The sequence below is a fragment of the Bombus impatiens genome, unplaced genomic scaffold, assembly GCF_000188095.3.
Source record: "Bombus impatiens unplaced genomic scaffold, BIMP_2.2 scf_0637, whole genome shotgun sequence".
Classification (NCBI taxonomy): domain Eukaryota; kingdom Metazoa; phylum Arthropoda; class Insecta; order Hymenoptera; family Apidae; genus Bombus; species Bombus impatiens.
In genome coordinates, this window is record NT_177056.1 from 947,120 (window position 1) to 965,398 (window position 18,279).

The 18,279-nt window shown below is 43.0% G+C and overlaps 1 protein-coding gene across 3 annotated transcripts in view; it reads left to right on the plus strand.

The window, feature by feature from the left end:
• LOC100746746 overlaps positions 1–18,279 on the plus strand; it is a 317,300-nt gene that overhangs the window by 57,993 nt on the left and 241,028 nt on the right. For all 3 annotated transcript variants that reach the window (XM_012389182.3, XM_033322390.1, XM_024369668.2), the window contains one exon: positions 702–796. The gene's annotated coding sequence lies outside the window, so the exon portion shown is untranslated. The remainder of the gene's footprint in view (positions 1–701; positions 797–18,279) is intronic.

The following is an 18,279-nucleotide window of genomic DNA, read 5'->3' on the forward strand; positions in this document are numbered from 1 at the left end:
CTGACCCGCCAAAGTGGCGGGGTTCGTTCAACTGCGACACCGTAGTCGGACCGTGGCCCGCTTAACCCCTTTAAAAACTAGGCGGAGCTTTCTGTTCCATCCTGTTCCCTCTTAACGCCTTTTGTTTCTACTACCCGCGAGCCGTTCCCAACCGACGTGTCTCCTTTGATGTTGACTCGCTGTCTTCGTCTTTTCCAGATGTCCGAACGTTCTGCGGAATTCCAGTTGCTGTCTAAGCCAGGACCGTGACATCGTTGGCATCCGATGGTCCTTGAAACTTCGTATAAGAAGAATACACTGAAAAATTGTAGAAATCTTGTTATTCCGAAATGGCAGACCTATTATCTTTCACCGCCGTCCTTTCACTTGGTTCGTCCGAATGGAAAACCAACTTCTCCTTGATTTTCATTTAGGTCTATCAATCGTTCGGAGAAAGACCGGTGATTCGGTAATATTTAGGCTAGGCTTGTGGTGTCGTTGGAGGAAAGAATAGCCTATCGTGACAATTGATAGGTCAATCCGATAGTAGACGTTGCTCGAAGATCCTGAGCGTAAGATAGTAGATGTTCTGTGCGAGAGATCGGAGTTAGAAATAGGTTGAGTAGGTTCTTCGTTTATTAAAGGAAGATGGGAAGTTTTGTAGCAGAGGCTTGTAACACTGGATTCAATTGTAACGGAGTCTTCGATTTCTTCTGTTTCAGAAATAAAGGATAGCATGGTGTGTTATGGCTCCTTGCGTATTGCAGCTGTCTGTCATAATTGCTGAAGTTGCACCGAGAGCAACGTTTCGAAACGGGTAAGTGAATTTTCTCTTTACACCTAGTTTCCAGTAAGATTCCAATGCTGATACGAATAAAAGTTCTTATATTTCATGAAAACTTATATTCCTACTATAGAAACCTTTAAGAAAATCATCATCTAAGCTCAAGCTACGCTTTATCCAAACTACAGTAGCTTTGCCATCACCGAACGTATCAAGTTTCCCCGAATTTGAATTCCAAAATTCCAAAAAGATCCAATCCTGCCATCGAATTGTCGCGAAACTCGTGCAACATACTGACCCCCGCGGAAATGTTATAAAAACATGGGAAAGCAGGTCATGTAACACACAGCAGGGGTTGCATCGTGGAAATTTGCGAGCGCGCAGTTATTACCAGCGCGAAAGAACACGCTTTGTGTCGGCTGTCTCCCCTTGTCGGATTCGTCGTCCGTGTCTGCGCTAGACGCACAAAGGATCCTCCTTTGTGTCTGGTCATTTTTGCCGCGGACCTCGAGAGCGTGTCAGGTCGTTTTATCGGACGCCATCCGATCGCTGCGCGTTTCGACGAGTCGCAAAAAGACCGATTGATCGACTCGGCTACACTCTCGCGCCATTGTTACCCAATTGCAGGAGAATCGTTCACTCTACCAAGCCAGGATCCACTTTCTTTTGCATTCGTTCAATAGACGACACCAGTTTTCTCCAATCTCCTTTTTTCCCCCAAGTCTTTCCAAGACGTCTATCTTGGTTCCGACTGTTCCTTTCTGGTCAAGCTGCTTCTTCATCCGTGCTGTCTCGCAGTTTTGTCCCGGTTCCGTTGTTTGGATCTTATCCTCTTCCTTCTTCCCCTTCGACTTTCTGCTCCTTTTTCTCGAGCGCTTTGTTTCTTGGACACCGGGGCCGAAGACTCGTGATCATCAAAATTGAATTTCTTTAAAATATCGAACAAAGCTTCCGCACTTTATCCAGGCTATCGTCGGAGAAGTTGGATTTCAGTCACATCCGAAGATTGGACAACGCTCTGGTATTTTTACGTGAATTATCGCGTACTTGCATCGACGTTTCGTTCGAACCTCGTATCGTAAAGAGAACAGGTGTCCTAAGACGTTCGAGCGAAAGCGTAGCTGCATGTATACTGTCTCGCCAAGCGAATTTTGCCTCGCCCATTACGTCCTACGAAATGTACGCCTTAAACCACGTCCATCATCCAGGAACGTTATATATTAGAACGCTAAGTTTGGCGCAATAACGCTTCGCGAGTTATCAGTTGCAGGCTGGTCGTTCGTTACCGAGACAGCCGCTTCTTCCACTGTCGGAAGGCTGGAAAATGAAGCGAGGTGGCCAGTATCGAATAGTGGAGCCGCGAATATAACCAGCCAGCCACTAACCCCTGTTCTAATTAAGCCTGGCTAACCCGCGAGTTAGGATTATTACTTGCCCTCTGTCGGATGGAGAGAAACCGTCCATTGTTGGTATCAGGCTGGCGCGCGTGTACGTGTGTGTTGAGTACAAGCGAAAGAAAGAAGTTGGAGGTGTCGTCTGGCGTTCTGCCAACCATCGGCTTCCTTTCTCGTTCCTGCGGGAGCTGCCGACAGGAATTCAACGCGTTTAGACGTTACCGAGAGGAAACTCTTTGAAAATTCTTGCAACTACCGATGTAAGCCTGCCACCACTCGCTGCTATTCGTCTTGGTTTAATGTAACGTGGCTAATATGTACTGGGTGGTTAGGAAAAGCTTATGAAGTTTGCGGGTTGGTGGTAGTGGTTAGGTTCCGAAGTTTATTGCGAGGTAACAGTTAGGTTTGGAAATTTATCGGGGGATAGTAGTTGGTAAGTAGCGCATAAAGGAGGTTTTAATAACGAATGTTAGTCGACAAATTGATATTTTCAGCGTTACGAAGAATTTTGGCTTCTTTATTTTCCTTTACAGAATCGGTTAAGAATTAAAGGTGTCTTGTTTTTGCAACTCCTTCTAGGTAATCCTGACTGTCTTGGTCTCTTTTAATCCTGTTTTACGAAAGCATATATTTCAAGGATTCGGGGCTTGAAAATGGAAACACCGAGTGGGACAGGTTTTCCAAGTTGTAGCAGTTCATCTGGCAGCAAGCGTAGTACGCAAAGGGAGCGTTTGCGTGCGCTAACGTTTCGAACAAAGTTTTCGACAACTACCTACACTTGCTCGAAGGGTCCCTCAGTTGTGTATAAACGATACTTCTCGCGTATACAATGGGTGGTACAACTTTTTCAGACTCCACGCTATTACGTCACCCTCCGCAAATAATATCGTTTTATTTTCCGCTATCGCCTTTCCGTCGAATTTTCAATTCCTCTCGTTCGATGCTTCCATCCGAACGAATCACTTCATTATTTTATAGACACGATTACCTTGCGTGTCGATAACGTTAAATTATCGTACTCCAACTACGCGGATCAAATTTTCCCAATTTTATTCTCGATATAACGCGATCCAATGCCTGAAAGTGACCGTTGTCGAGGGAATAACGAAGTAGCACGGCTAATTCGCATTCGTTTTAAGGCAAAGGGACGATAAGCTCGCGAGAAGGATCGGGAAAGCAGAACGAGCCACGATAATACGTCTTTCCTGTCACGTAGCGGCCGATGGCATTATGATAATGCCGCGAATAAGAAGGATTCAGGGGAGGAAATGTGAACGATGAGTGAAGTGGCGCGGTAGAGGCGATGCAGCCTGCCAGCAGGATCGGTCTAATCGAGATTCGATTTTTCATTTTGTTTTACGTGCCAGCCAGACAGAGTATGATAGCCTACCCTCTTTTCACCCATCAGCTAGAACACGTAGTCTAGCGATCGTGTGTGCATCGTGGTTGAACAATGGTAACATGTTCTGCAGCTTGTCCGAATTTTCAGCTTATTTTCCTACTTTTGTCGACAATGTACGGTTCACCGGTGTTTATTCGGTCAGGACTCGAGCTGTTTAGGGAACAGTGGATCCTTTTTCGGCGAATTAATAGTCAGACCAGGTTTGTTTTGACTTTCTGCCGGTCGTGAGAGTGCAGCGATGGAAATATCGGCCGATCGAATTATTCTTAATCGTAGCTGAGGAAACTGTCGTTATATAGGGTGACTTGGTAATCACAGCGTGAAAAGGAAGCACGTGATTCTGTGTGAAAAAATGAAGATAAAGACAAGGCATGAATAGCGCTTTTTGGTAGTATATGGACCTTTTGGGGTCGCTGAAGGGTAGGAGTTCAATCGGGTTAAGATAACCTGGTACGCGAAATTTTGCATGCAAGTTAGGTAGTCTGAATCAAGATTTCTCACTATTTTGAACCTAGATTTTACTTGCCGAGGAAGCGAAGGTTATCTTCAGGTTCAGTAGATGATCAAAGGATGAATACTGATGTAGAAGATAAGCCGCTTTCAAAAGATGACTGCAAAGTAACGCGAAGATTCAGCGAAAGGATAAGCAGAGTGAAATGATTAAATATTTTGATAATTATAACGATACCGGGAATTTGAAAGTATGAAGTCGGAAAAGAATTAGAGCGTAGATTTTGAGAAATAGTGGCAGTCGTTTCTCGGAACACACTTTTATTCTCTATAGAAATAGGCATGATAAATTGATTCTGACGATCGGCTCTGCATGTACGTAAGAAAATCGCGAAATTATTCACGATGTATGATATTCTGAAACGGTTCATATTTTATTCAGCGGCGATAAATCCGACCTATTCCTCTAAGCCTGTCGGCGAATTAAATTTTAAACGTGAATTTTCGAAGTTTTATCTATTAAAGCGAGCTCGCGCTACATTCGAATCGAAAGAAATAAAAGAAGAATCGGATTTATAGCTCCGATCGAATAATTAGATTAACGTCCGCAGATTTTACCGCCGAATAATAGGTCAAAGACGTGGGATAGCTATTTCTCGTACAACGATCACCTTCCCTAGAAGATCGAAATTGGAAAAGATGCCGCAGTCGAACGAGGAAACGCTATGCGTTCGACGGATCCTAAGGCGAAACTTTCACGTAACGAAATCTTTGCAAAAATATCATATTTTCGTCGATCGACGGTTGCAAACGAAGAAACGCTATTACACGATGTGCCAAGGTGTCAGCCTGATTTCCTTGCCTTGCCAGGATCGTTTAGGGTGGCCTTAATTGGACAGAAAGCTAATTAGACGACGGTGGTTCCGCGTCCGGCGAGGCAATCCAGACTGAAAGCGAACCGTGAGATTTACGGCGAAGAAAAGGCCACGTAAGAGGGCGAATCTCTCGGGGGAGGCCGTGAAGATCTATGACTCCTTCCGACGGTGCACGATACAAACACGGATAACCTGGATACTGTGTGCAGAGATAAGAAGCTGGCTACCGGAAGGAATGCGAGTTTGATTGGTTATAGCGTCATAGGATCAGCTACTCTTATAGAATTGCGAAGATAAGATAAAATGGAACTTTTATTATTGATTGAAATTGCATTTGAACGTTTATCGTAGGAAAGTTTTATGTGGCTTCTGAACAATCCCAACTACACATTTTCATCGCTAGATCGTAGATCTTTGTACATTTATGGAGGAATTTGAAGATGAAAATATTTTTGTATTCGTTGAGTGCACGCGTATAATGCAAAAAGACGTATAAAATATCCGTACTGTGGTATTTTCCATCCAGGTGCCAGTTTATAAATTCTATTCGTAGAAACATGGATTTGCATAAATATCCGCAGTCTCGTCGCTTTGTTTCGTTTGGTATCCGACCATCACCAGACCATCCTCGTACGTCTTACGTCTTCTAATATACGACTGTAACGACTATAACGACTATAACGATACAGCCGTTAGACTACGCGCGACACGGCAGAGATTGATCGTGGAAAAGCTTCGGTGTAGCGGTTTATGACAAATGTTCGATGGATTTTCAGCAACGACTATGTGGATTATATAAAACACGGAGTTCGCGAGACCCGAATCGATAGCAGGGAATCGTAGGAACGTTAATTCGAATTGTCAAATATTGAAGCTGCCGGCCAGTTGAATATCTAGTGGAAATCTGTCGCTGGACATGGTGTAATCCTATTAACGGGGCTTACTCTTTTTCACGGTGTGCACCAGCTGGCGTTGGGTTCTCGCGCCCATCTGACCGCCACTGGGCGCTGTCGAACGATCCAGTAATTTTCTACAGTCATTAAAAGTTGCAGCGAGAGATTTGAATAATAGCTAGGAAGCGATACGGACGACGGTAGTATCAGATTTTCGACTTTGAATTGCTTCGATAGCACCAGGCCTGCGTTTTAACGATGGCCTTAAGTAACGATCAAACTGACGTTTTTAGCTGTTCCGTTTATTTTTTGAGTAGACTGTAGAAAACGCAGATACAATAGGAACTTTGGATATTCGATTCAGTATGCGATATAATAGAGATCGTGGAAAACTGTCGAAGAGCCTGAGAGGTACGGGAAAGGCCAGTTTTCTCCTCGAGACTTATCACTGAAATTGAACAAGGGAAGACACGGTAAGACGAATCTTATTTCTTACGACTCAAATTTGCATTTTCCTGGAAACACTCGGTGCAACCACATCGAACGACGATACTATTTTTCTCGAACGGCCCTCGATTTTTCTCTGTCCACGGAACTAAAACGTACAGCGAGCTCGAGTTCTCTGTGAAATGCAGGAATTCGTCGTATATGGCGTGTCGTTAATCACGACTTTTCCTCGTACTAAAACGAGGATTATTTTTAAGCCCATTGTCCAACCTTTCGATCACGCTGAAAGAATCTTGGAACAATTTCAAACGTAATTTCTTTTTTTTTTCTCTCCTTTTTTTATTACACTTTTATTACGATTTAGTATCAAACGTCTTGGGAAAATTATATCGGCTAAAATGTGTTTTACAAATTTACGATATTACGGCATTTTCTGGCCCCTCGATTCTCGATAATTTGTCTAGCGGAATGAAGCAACTCGCTATCGTAACACAGTTTTCTAGCTATTCAACGAACAACTTCGGTTATAGCCAGCTAGTACTTGGAAACGCTATAAATTAGCCAATATAGCAAGCGGGAGTAGCAACTTAAAACGTCTTACAAACTTCTGAAGCGTTCCACGCGTTCACCTTCTTTCGCAACTTGAGCTTGTTTCGGTTTTCTACTCCTTAGGAACATTAAATATTTTCTTCTTTACTTTTTTTCTTCTCTCCCCTTAGCCACGATGGTTTTCGAGCTGGTTCCATGGTTGTGAAGCCGCGCGTACAAGGACTCGTCTTTATCGAATAAAAAGAAGCGAGTCAGGTGGAATTTCCAAGCGGGCACGTCGTCATTTTTGCCAAGTGTTTTTCTCGCGAGGTGGCCTCCTGCTTCCGTGAAATATTAATCTTCAGAGCGGAAGACTGGCGGAGCAGCACTAACAGGAACTCATGCAATATTTAATTATGTCAGAGGGATCCGGCGGCGAGGGAAAACTAAAGTCGACAACTGAGATTTCGCGAAAATATCCCAGCTCTTCCAGACCTTCTAAAAACCTTAAAGATTCTCAATTCTTTGTCCTTCGACACTATGGAACTGTCGAACGTTCGACGTTTTCAAAGTTTCTGCGAAATTAAAGTAGAGCACACTTTTGTTCCGTTTGAAACAGCATCTTCCGAGCTTCTAACGTCGAGTCAAATTTGCTTCGATCCTCAGTTCTTTGTCCTTCGACGCTGTCAAAGCGTTAAACATCGAGAATTCTCAACGTTTTTTTGTAAAATCGAATTGGTAAAAATTCTTGGTAGGTCAAAACGAAGCGTGGTCTCTGTGAACTGTGATCTTCGACAACAAGCAAATTCGTCGACACAATGAAATACCAGGAAGAAATTAGCCACGGAGCGAACGTTTGACTGTTGCCGGTTGCGTGTTCATCCCGAATGGATGCTCGTTCGTACCTTCTCTCATGGTAATCGCAGATACGTACAGGTTAAGTAGCACGCCCATAGAGCAGCGTACTCGAAACCGGGGACCTCCATTAGCCACGATAGAGAGGCTGTATTAAGAGTGTTAATGCGACTCTCGGGGCTCGTCGCTTCGCTGCCTCCAGTTAGGGTCGATTTCGGACGCAAACTGTTCCTTCGATTAACCGGCGCGAATTTTCCACCTCCTTAATGCACCCGTCTCTCCTTCGACAGTTTTCTGGTAACATGTTGCACCAGTTTCTTCGTTTATGCAAAGTTGAATCTCCTTCCGAATTTAACACTTAGCCAATCGCGCACGTCAGTAGGGAGCAGTACGTTTTCACCGCGCTCGGACAAGCCAACCTACGCACCGCGCATTTTTCCAGGTATCGAGGACTAATGTTCACCGCTTAAAAAATAGAGAAGTGTAAAAATTATTTGACTGGTTGATTATATTTTGCGGTAATGATTTTATATAACGATTTCGCATATTGTTTACACAAAACATCAAATTAAAAGTACGTATCGAAAGTATAAAGAAATGTAGGTGAAATTAGAAACATTCCTAGATGACTAGAGATAGATAACACGACTCGAACGTGAAATTAAAAATTCATAATGCATTTTAATATCTTTTTACAATGTGGTGTCGTTCGATTATAACTTTATTTAGTCGTAACTGATAGTGTAACTTTTTTATTAATTCTAACACCACTAGATCGCTGTATTTTATTATATACTGTACTTTATGAAAGCAGAAAAAGTGGCCCGACTAATTGGCAACGATTCCAGGTAAACGATAACTGATGATAACAACAAAGAAAAGGAAAACGAGTTGGCAAAATCAAAAAGGGAGATCTTCCCGTTCGGTCACGCAGCGATGTTCTTCACAGAGGGGAGACCTCCCTATTCGGTTGGCTAAGTGTTAAGAGCAATATCGTTTCTATCGTAGCTTGTCGAGAAGAGAACAGAAGAGTAAATTATTTCGTCATAGACGAATAGATTTGAATTTATCACTGGTTCGAGTGCAATTGAATTTAACGTACCTGTGAAAGATCGAACAAAGCTACAAATCGTTGAAGCGGACGAAGAAAAATCCCACTAGAACGGATCAAATCGAATCGCCTTGAAAGTCGACGTTAAGAGAAAGCACGCTGCGACGACATTAAACTCACCGGTTGGAAAGATTAAACACTCCATGTCAAACACACACAATTCCATCGATCGAGTCGGATGGAAATTCCAGCGATGTCCGCGGTTTAAGGAGAAATGGATCTCTTTCGTCATAGATCGATCGTCGATTCGACTGCTCTTGCGACTCGTGATAGCTTGAATAAATGGCTCTTCCCTTATCCTTAATTCCACGTTACTTCTTCTGAATAGATCGTAGTTAGAAATACAGAGGAGTTGGAGTAATTCAAACAGATATTTCCATCGGAGTTCTTTTAATTCGAGACAGTTTTCCGTTTAATTAAACGGCAAACATAAATAGAACGCACACGAGATATTTTAATTGAACATTGTAACAATTAGTAGGAAGCTTTAATGAAATATCATCACACTTTACACAGAGTATTTCAGAATATACGTAGAGAAATATTTTGTTTCAACGAACATACGCGTAAATGATTCTCTTTTTAAATATATAAAAACTGGTAGCAAATAAACCAAAATGTAAGATACACGAAAGAACGTATAATTCCAAGGGAAAAGCTTCATCCGCATATTTCGCAAAAAGTCATTGAAACAGGCAAACACACACCGTTGAGTAATGTTTCACAAAATTTCCATGGAAAAGGACTGTTCTAGTAATTCTAACGGTGCATAAAAGCTTCTCGCAACTAGCAGACCACAGAAATCCCCAAATCAGCCGAAAAAGGTTAAATAAAGTTTGAACAAGCCGTGATTATGCAACAGGAAGCGGTAGAATGTGGAACACGTCGCAGGAAACAAACCTGTCCTGTGTCCGCAAACGTAGTCGTTTGGACGATCAAAAGAACCGAGCCGACTGGGTGTCGGTGGTTAATCGATATTCCACGAACGAGCGTGCCGCATGCACGGCCGATTATTTGGATTAGCCGCGCGTGTTCTACGAGTGGTTTCATCTTGAACTTCGTTTCGGCCAGGTTGAAAAAGTTCGCGAGCCGCGAACGTTCACCGGCCGCGAGCATAACCCGACAGTATCAAAGGAGAAAGTTACTCTATACTTAGGAAATATCGCTTTTAACGATGCGCCAGCCCCTGCAAAATGTCGGGGCGGAGTTGGCAACTTGTACCACGGAATCCAGTTCACACCGGTAAATTATTCAGCCTTTTCACAGGACCAGACGTCGTCCTGTGCCTCCTTGGTCCATTGGCCAACATTGTCTCGGCTTTTTCCTAGAATTTCGGAAAATATCGGTTTGGACGATTTGCCTTGAAGTTTCTTCGTTCGATGGAAAGAAAGATTTTTGACGAAAGGTCGATTCGTTCAGTTTTTACTAATACGCGTTACGCTATAAGACGCCAATCGACTATTATGAAACACCGACGAGTATTAACGATCGACCCTAGTTTGCTTCTTTTACTCTTAAATAGACATACAATGATTACTTTAGTAATAATTTCAGACCAGTACCTCTGAAGACTACGAGAAGAAAGTTAATTTAGAAGAAGTACAAGCTGAATTCAGATGGAGAATTTAGTTTCTCTGTTAAAATGAAACCCTTTCTTGCGGTAGAAATTAGATTATTGTAATGTAATTAGAATGCCAGGACACCCCCGAGGATTGTATGGGGAAATTAGAATTCTAAGATACCCTTGGGCGTTGTGTGCCGATCTTGAACATTTGGCGGAAGGATACCAGGCGAAAGCCAAGCATAGCCCTTTAAATCTTTGTATTTGTAATTCACCTGCAAGACCTCCGATGACCTAGATTTACGCATGCACAGCTTTATTTTATTCAAGCAGATAGAGTGCTTCCGTTCTATCAAGTTATTGTTTCATGAACTTTCACTTGCAATCGCATGGATATGTGTTGCTTCAAGATTTCTGCTTCTGTTCCCTTATAAACCTCTGGATACTAGACAGTAATCCTCGATCCATTAACTTTTGCGAATTACATTAATCGACAACTTGTGATTTGTTCCGCAAAGCTTTATTAGGAAATAAAGGTGTGTGTTAATATTTCTCGCAACCATTGTATATCCATAAAGGCTGTCCATAAGCGTTCGAATACTTTGACGAGCCCGTGTATATCAGCGTACAACTATCATAGAAAAGTTTCTAGTCGAATAGCAAAGTTTTCGCAGAAGCCTTTTCTTTCGCATTGGAAAGTGCCTTAGGTCATGTTTCTATCAGGTTATACGTTACGCTAGGATTTAATCCGGCAAATTAAGAACGACAGCAGAGATTGGAATACGTTTTCCACGGGAACAACGTAACGGTGCTATTCTCCATTACTTTATAACGTCGCTTTAGCCTTCTTCCCTCTTTTTTCCGTCTTTTCTCCTCTCTTCTATTTCTGGCTTTCGGTCAGCGTCAGATCCCGCGGGATCCTCGGCTACTCGTAGTCCCTCGTCGCTTTTGCCCGTCTTCTTTGCCCGCCACTATCTTCATTTCCATCACGGTATTTCCCCGCTGCTATCTGCGGGCTCTATCGGGCTGTCTACTGGCCGCGGCTTTCATCCTCCGTTTTCTTTCCAGTCGCGGCTGGCCCTCGCTTCGATCAAACGACATGCCCTGGATTCCTTTTCCCCCAGACGAGATTTGCATTCGACGCTAACGATGTTGCCTTTCTTGTCAACCTGCCCCGGGTAACTTTCCCTCTGGAATCGGTTTTCAGTACTGCATTCTCGGACTCTCTCCATTTATTCATAGTTCTTCTTTCCATCCGATACAATTCTCCAATTGTTTCGTTTCGTCTACCGACTTTTTCGACCCGTTCGCTCCTCAGATTCGACTATCAAAAATACCACTTGTTACGTTACAATTATAGTTCTCTTCTCCATCAGTCGCCCAGTCCTCTGGTTTCTTCGTACTGTCGCTGATCTTCGATTAATCAGTCCATGGTAATAGATGCAGCTACCAAAAGCAACAATTTATTCGGCTCATCTGCGATCCTTCGTTTCACCAAGATCGAAGCGCCAGTCTCCTGTGCCATATCGTGTAACGCTTTTCTCTTAACCCTCCACTCTTCAACAGCTTCCAACAGAACCAAGAATCAAGAATCAAGCTGCTACGGTTGTTTCCAATCTTCCTGCTTTCTTACTATCCTTCTATTTTTCACATCTCCTCGATACAAGCCAACTCCCAACTCTATCCGTAGCTTCACCTTGGCTCACGTTGAACTGTTTTCAACGGCGAGCGCATCACGAAATTCCCCAGAACGCCGGAGCATCCACGGAGTGACGGTTCGTCGAAGAAATCCGACTCATTCCCATTCCGCTTCTGCCCGGCAACTCCCATGTCGCTTTAGCCGGTGGCTCGTCTTTTCTCTTCCATTTCTGGCTCTCGGTCAGCGTCAGATCCCGCGGGAGACCAGGTACTCGTGGTCCGTCGAAGGATGCTTTTCCACCCGGACCAAGGGAGAGAACCACTCCTGCTTCTTTTTCCTCGATGTCTCCGTCCCATCCCCGCCTACCCGCCATACTTCACGGGATAACGTGGCACGACGATGGTATTCCCGGCTCTCCTGGACCCCTTCGTCGAAATCCTTAAGGACGTCGTTGACCTCCTTTCCCCGACGCTTCTGCAACTCTCCCGTTTTCAGGCTACAACCCTCTACAACCTGTCTCCTTCTCTCTTCGATCTCTTTCTCTCATCGTCTAGTGGTTTCTTTTCCTCTTCAATTTCTTCGTTCACCCGTTTCCTTTCCCTTCTCAATTTCTTCACCTGGTTGTCTCCTTTTTTCTCTACTCGCTGATTTTGGTAAAATATTCTGCGATTCGCTGGCCCGATGGGATAACGACACGATTGGAAATTCGCGAACGTCTACGACGCCAGCGATAATGCTACATTCGTAGGTCTGCACGTCGTGTGCCTAATTTTAGAAAATTCCAATTGCCAAATTGTGCCAACTTTTCCGCTTAAAATCCTCGTTCATAGAGCTACGACGTTTCAGCCCGGAGGCTGGTGCTCTCCTTTTAACCGGACTGTGCAGATTCAATCTTGCTTCGAGCGGATCCTGTCGTTCCTGGCTGGCAGATGAGAGAGCAAGAGGGTAAGAGAGATATAGGGTAGACTCGATCTCGAGACTTCGTTTTCGAGCGGGACGGGTCGACTCGTGTCCTGCCCCATCAACATAGCAGCGAGATGTTATCTCGTGACTCTCGGAGGTAGGTTCTCGGAGCAAAAAGGAATCGAAGCCGGGGCTGTCGACTCCCTTAACTCTTTCCTCGGCTTTGTTCACCCTCCAGCTTTTAGGGGATGATCGTTATGGCGTCTGGCGTTCCGGTGACTCGCTTTTCCAAGGTTTTCCAGTAGCACCTTTCGCTTTAGGCGATGCCGTGATTGCTGAAAAACGAAGCAATGGGATTTTGGAACGTTTTAATACTTTTGCCGCTGATTAAGTAACTTTGTAGTCTTTGCCTTTTTTTATTTAAGAATCCTGATTCCTGTACCCTTGCGTTATCTAATGATTTCTCGTTAAAAAATATCGTCTTGTTGATTAAACGTTGCATACCTTCGAAAGTTCATCTCACTTTCACGAACACCCTATAAGCGCTCCACGTTATACGTATCCACCATTATACCACGAAATACAATGGATTTACTGCGTCAGTTAATTAGTTGTCCGTCATCGGTTAATTACTCGTCGGCCCATTGGTCAATTAGTAATTAATCGAACGTCTGCTGAAAAATTACTTCAGATATCTAAAAAGCTCCGAAGATTTTTCTTATTTAGTTACAAAATCTCAAACACTGTTAGCTTGAAATATACTGTTGTTTATAAGCGAAAGATTAAGCTTCGAACGACATCTTTTTACACGCCAACTTTCCATCATTTTCATACGTAAAATCGACTCTGTAAATATGTCTCGCACATTTCGCGATCGTTGTATATTTTCGCTGTTCAATTTTACGACTTGGCTATACGCTTTTCCACGAATACGCACGTTAACGCGAAAATATTAGCCGTGTAATATTTTACAATTTGAACGAGACGTTGGAATAATAGGTTGATATCGATCACAGGTTGCATTACAATATCAATCGGAGTTCTGAGCAGGTACTCTCAGGTTGATTGTACATAGTATCGCGATATCAATCAAAGATCTACATGCTGTTGCTATATTGATTGCACATTGTATAACAGTATCCAACCGAGTTTCAAACAATATATTCATATTGATTATATACGCGTGTATTATTGTACAATACCAATCACGGTGCTAAATAGCATTTTCGCGTTTATTGTATAAACTGTATTGTCGAACAATTCGTGAAAATCGAGTGCAAATCATATAGTATAATTAGGTATCAATTAATATTCCAAACAATGCTGATGCAATATTGGTTCTGCTTTGCATTGCAATATCCAAGGCGACTGTTAATGTTTAGTTAATGTTTACGACGATTCGATTTGTATGAAACAAATATTAAATTGTTCGGAAAATCCCTGGTATTTCTTACAGATAATACAGAAGTTCCGCTCTGAACTATCGAGAAATTGTCGATGTAAGGGATATAGTATTTATTTATCGTATTTAGGCTAAGGATATTTTAAGATAAGAAAACTTAAGATATTTTATTCTCGTTGATTTTGGTTTTTGAATCCAGCTGTATACGGTTTTCTTTCTAATAGATCGTTAAGCTATTTGAGCGTGTATCGTAACTATTTACAATTGAACTGAACGTAACTTGCTGCGGATGCTAAAGGAAACTCAAACAGAACTTCAGAGGCTGCAACTTTTGACAAACATGGCTGTGTATTTGCCTCAAAATTGATTGGTATAGATAAACAACGAAGACGAATAAAGACACGAGTATCGAACGCTGTATCTCTTTTGAAATTCCACCAACACGCGCTAACTAGTTGCTAATTCGATAATTGAAACATTATTCGATCGCAAACGGCATTTACCAATTTCCATTTCGAGGAATGACCGACCGTCGAATCGAAGCATCGTAATATTTATTTTTTCCTTCGTATATCGTCAGATTCCAAAAGTCTTCACAGGCAAATTTTGCTATTGCACGGAACAGGCACCCCATAGAGAATTCCTTCGCCGTTGCTAATTTATTAGTTTAAATTGTTATTCAATTTGAAACAGAATTTAGCAGTTTCGCCGGAAAGAGTGTCTATTGGCGCCAAGAGACACGGCGCACAGTTATCTTATCGAATCGTAGGATCGTAGTGTTCATTTATCTCTCACAGCCACTCCGTCATCGAGCACGTTATCGTGGGATGGGTAATTTAACTAAACAAGCCGATTCCGCCACTGAACACCGTAAACAGGATTCCGATTGGATTGCAATAAATTCGCCTAATGAATAAGTTCCATAAGTCATCGAGGAGCGCGCGCGCTGAAATCGTTCGTTACATGGTTTCCGTTTGGACACGTCGGTTTAGTCCGGTTGAGTCGGATAAACACCGATGATCCTACCCGCAGGGTGGAAATAGCTCGACGACGATTTTGTCATTGGAATATATTTATGCGAAACGCTGTTTGCCGCGGTCGTTCGCTCCTCGTTAGTATCCAGAACAACAGTATAAATTACATCCTGTCGTTGTTAACACTAAGCCTCGATGCTATTACGATCCAAAATTATATTCGTTCTTGGAATATCGGTTGAATTGGTGAACAGTTTCGGATCGTGCGTATCGAAATTAAAGTATAGACGAATTTTTACCAAATAGTTTATTCATATATTGTATCATACATGTACATAAATGGACCTTAATTACAATATAAATTTAAGACGTGGTTAATATTGGCTATAGGAAATCGAGTACACCTGATATCTTTGGCGAAGTCGAATTTCGTGAAACTTAAAATCCCAAAATACTTTGTCAGATCCTTTAGATCCTTTACAGTTCGACTTTGACCGATACGTGTTGTAGGCGCAATCTCGATGTTTCCACGATTCGAAATCATTTGCATCGTACAGGGGATTGGCGAAATAATTATTCGCACAAGGACATGGAGTTGGTTGGACGTTTATTATGTCCGCTTTGACTTGGCGGCGTGTGTCAATTAGAATTCTCCAGACGAGATCCTCGAAAACGCCCTAAAAAGTGGATCTACTTTTCATATCCTTAGTTGGAGCGGTCGGCGCTAATTAAAATTCGCGCTACGGATTCCCCTTGGTGAATTCTTGCGCGAAGGGGGGCGCTCGTTACGGAGCCGGGCGTAAGCCAAAAAAGGCGAGCCCCGCACGAAATTCTCCTGGACGGATTCAAAACACGCCCGTGCTTCGTTTCTCCGGCGAAACTTTATTAACGCCGACTGCGGGGGTGAGCACGGTTCCATAGATCCCTACCATCGAACCCCTCGGGCCTGCTTCTGTATATTTTAAGGCCAAAACCGTTCGTTCGCTATTGATTAGCATTCTTTGCTTCGGTCTTTTGTTTAGCGCTGTTTGTTCATGCAAATCGGCCCTAGTGTACCGGAGACTCTTCCATAGATTCGGACGCTATGCAAATGGAAAATATCAGGACATGTTCCACTTTTAGTGATAAATTGTCAACGTGTAATGTGGGTCATGATGCGGCTGGCGAGGCCGTGAATTAATCTGTGAAGTATTGTCACCGACTGATGTATCAGGGTCGTACACCGAGCTTTGTTCAGGCTTCTAACAGTAAGAAAAAACTGATAACCGATTTTCATTTACAGATAGAGGCACTGTAACTATTAATTACTGTTTGAATGAATCGAAAAAGCAGCAAAAATTAGATTCAGAATTCCAAACATGTGCTTGGAAATCTGAGTTTTAATTTAGCATTATTGGACCTCGGATGATGGACTTATAGCAGTGGATCATAGATTTTTGCTCTGTATTCTATGGATCCTGTGTTTTTATAGACATTGAAAAGGAGATAATAGACCTAGAGTGGTGGTTATATAATTATCTATGCCAGGAAAATAGCAGATTCCCAGTGGCAATTACACAGATTCTACTAAACGCCAGAGTCCGTAGAAAAATTGGTGCGGTACAACGCAAGAAAGAGACCAACGATGAAACCAGTAACAAACGTTCGTATGAAATCCCCAGAGTCCTCCGTAATCGCGCATGAAGCATCCTTTAGATCTTTTAAAGCCGGCCCCTAGTTTTTCAAAAGGAATCCCACATGGTACCCCGCTCGCGTTGAGGAATCCAAATAAATTTTTGCAGCGGGTAGCACCGTCTGCATCGCCGTTTTAGTAAAACCAATACGAATAATCGTAGCGTCGCATCCAAGCGACCCCAGGGTCTACGAAGGGCAAGAATACGATTTTATCTGTTTCAGGGCAGATTACGTTCAGTGATGGGATCAAGTTCAATCTGTGAAATACACAATCTGTTAAATGTTATCGCTAGAATCACGGTAGTCTCTCTAGCAATCTGGCAGAATATTTTCTGTCGTACTTATATATAGTTTGACACTCAAACGAGCTGAAAATAACGATCTGCTTAAATAATAAAACTGCTGCATAATAGTTCACACTTACAGACGTCGATATTCTTATTGCGCGTTAACTTTTCAAAGTAAATTACGTCGTATGACAAGAATAGAAGGTCCTTAGTCCTGCTGTTCGTAACGTTGGAATAATAACGTTTCTGTTAAATGTGTCCACGTACTTGCGAGCGGTAGTGTACACGCTTAAGCCCATCGCTAGTCACGTTAGCAAGCACCAACGCTCGTCAAGTCGATGTCGCTCCAATTTGTCACCGTCTCTCCGACCAACGAACGATTCTCCAACGAGCGAACTCCTTCTCTTGACGAAACTGTGACAGCAGTTCTCCCCCAGTTTTTCCAGGGGAACGTAATGAACCGCATTTTCGCGGCGACGCGGTGTCACGGCGTCAAAGAGTGGGTCGGGGGAGCGGAAAGAAGCAGAAAGAAATGGTCAGGGCTTTGTCAAGCGAGCCGATGGCAAGAATCCTCGCGCCATCCCACTTTTCACAGCAGCCAGGAATTTCGTGAACGTCTAATGGCGGCTCGTGGCGACGTTCCAGACTGATAATTCGTTTAATTACTGCCGAAGAAATTCCGGTCGTTAAGGGAGACGATTGTACCCACCGCCTCGCTGTAACGACAGCGGAATACTACGCTGGTTCGAAGGATTTATGATACATCCTGAAGGCCTGGTGAAATAAGCTCGACTGTAAATTTGCAAATCGCTTCGAATGAAAATATTTTCGCGCATCTTTGCATCCACGCTCCAATCGTAATTAGTAACCCGAGTATTAAATTTTCTCCTGGTTCGTAACGCTGCTCGGAAATCTAGTATTCCGTTCGTTTACACGCTTTAGTAATATCATCCGTTTGACTGACTTTCACGTATCGTTACTCCGAATCGCAAGTCCAAAGTGTCCAGACACCTATAACCCCCGTTCTCCCTAAAACTTTCAGTCAGATAAACCTCTCGACGTATGACTTTCCAAGCCGGATACATCTCACCATACAATTTCCTTCCAATCCAAGTTCGCGA